We start from the raw sequence: 2,183 nt of genomic DNA on the forward strand, positions 1-2,183 counted from the left end.
GGACCGCCGCTACCCGAACGCTAGCACTTGCCGCACCTCGGCGCCGCCGCCTTCCCTGACTGCCACCTTCCCAGCTTTGCCCAGGCCCTCCTCCTTCCACACCATTGTCCCACTCTCCTGAGTGACTGGAGAGGGGCCTTTCTTTAAGGATCGCCTTTATCCTCTTTCCTTCGAAAGGGCTGTCCCGCGGGCCTCTCTACCCGTAACTCACACTGGATGGTCCCTGGTACCTTGCCTCAAATTACAGTCCCCAGCATCAGTGTCCTCTGGAAACCTGTTAGAAACGCGCCATTTCAGGCGTGCTGAATCAGTATCTGCGTTTTAAGAAGGGTTACGAGGGGTGCCTACACGTGCACCTTGAAGACTGAAAAGCACTGAACTCCAGTGTTGCCCACTGCAGACCCTCTGGTAACGAAAGCCAAAGTTGCCCCAGACAACCAAGGTTTGTCCTTTTCCTGTCGGCAACCAAAGTTCGTAATGAAACAAGCTTAACTTTGTGTTTGTCATCCAAAAATTACTGGCTTTCCCATTCCTGCAACCTATGAAAAACACATTGACTCAACACAGCAAATAATCCACCTCTCAATCTCAATTCGTATCTTCGCCCAACACCAAAGACAAATTAAAACCTTTACTCTCCCCCTCACCTCTGCTGAACAGGTCTTTGGGAAGGTTAAAAAGTTTGCAGTATGCTGGATCCTCGTGCCTGTCTGCCACAGGGAGGAATAATGTGTGGATTGTGTGTGTGGAGGGGGCGGGGCGGGGCGGGGGCTGGATTCTACTCGCCGAACTCTAAAATCTGAACTCTACAGAATGGCATTGAACGCTCTTCACAAACTGGTCCCTACCTATCCCTCTAGTCTTATCTCTACCTATCTTGCTTCTGAATCTACCCTTCTTAAAAGGCCCTCCATCTTCCTCTCATGATCTTAATTCTATCCAGACCTGAGACTCAGCTCAAATCCTGCCAGCCCAGAGTTCCTCTCTCTCAGTATCACACACTGTAGTTTATTTGGACCCTTATGTTACCTTGTATTGCTAGGTATTTTCAAATGTGTTATGTCCTGGTTTCTGAATTAGTTACAAATATAAGACCTTGCAGTCTTAACGTCTTACATTGGTGGTTATTAAAGTGTGGCTCCCACACCAGCAGCATCAGAATCACCTAGGAACTTACGAGAAATTCATGTTCTCCAGCTGTACCCAGACCTACTGACATAGAAACTTTGGGGGAGAAGCCCAACAATCGATGTTTTAACAGACCTGGAAAAGACTAGAGATCTCTTCAAAAAATTAGAGATACCAAGGGAATATTTCATGCAAAGATGGGCTCGATAAAGGACAGAAAGGGTATGGACCTAACAGAAACAGAAGATATTAAGAACAGGTGGCAAGAATACACAGAAGAACAGTACAAAAAAGATCTTCAGGACCAAGATAATCACGATGCTGTGATCACTCACCTAGAGCCAGACATCCTGGAATGTGAAGTCAAGTGGGCCTTAGAAAGCATCACTACGAACAAAGGTAGTGGAGGTGATGGAATTCCAGTTCAGCTATTTCAAATCCTGAAAGATGATGCTGCGAAAGTGCTGCACTCAATATGCCAGCAAATTTGGAAAATTCAGCAGTGGCCACAGGATTGGGAAAAGTCAGTTTTTATTCCGATCCCAGAGAAAGGCAATGCCAAAGAATGCTCAAACTACCACACCATTGCACTCATCTCACACGCTAGTAAAGTAATGCTCAAAATTCTCCGGGCCAGGCTTCAGCAATAGGTGAACCATGAACTTCCAGATGTTTAAGCTGGTTTTAGAAAAGTCAGAAGGACCGAGATCAAATTGCCAACATCCGCTGGATCATAGAAAAAGCAGGAGAGTTCCAGAAAAACATCTATTTTTGCTTTATTGACTATGCCAAAGCCTTTGACTGTGTGGATCACAATTAACTGTGGAAAATTCTGAAAGAGATGGGAATACCAGACTACCTGATCTGCCTCTTGAGAAACCTATATGCAGGTCAGGAAGCACCAGTTAGAACTGGACATGGAACAACAGACTGGTTCCAAATGGGAAAAGGAGTATGCCAAGGTTGTATATTGTCACCCTGCTTATTTAACTTCTATGCAGAGTACATCATGAGAAATGCTGGGCTGGAAGAAGCACAAGCTGGAATCAAGATTG

Source organism: Bison bison, unplaced genomic scaffold (genome assembly GCF_000754665.1).
Source record: "Bison bison bison isolate TAMUID 2011002044 unplaced genomic scaffold, Bison_UMD1.0 scf7180017864376, whole genome shotgun sequence".
NCBI lineage: Eukaryota > Metazoa > Chordata > Mammalia > Artiodactyla > Bovidae > Bison > Bison bison.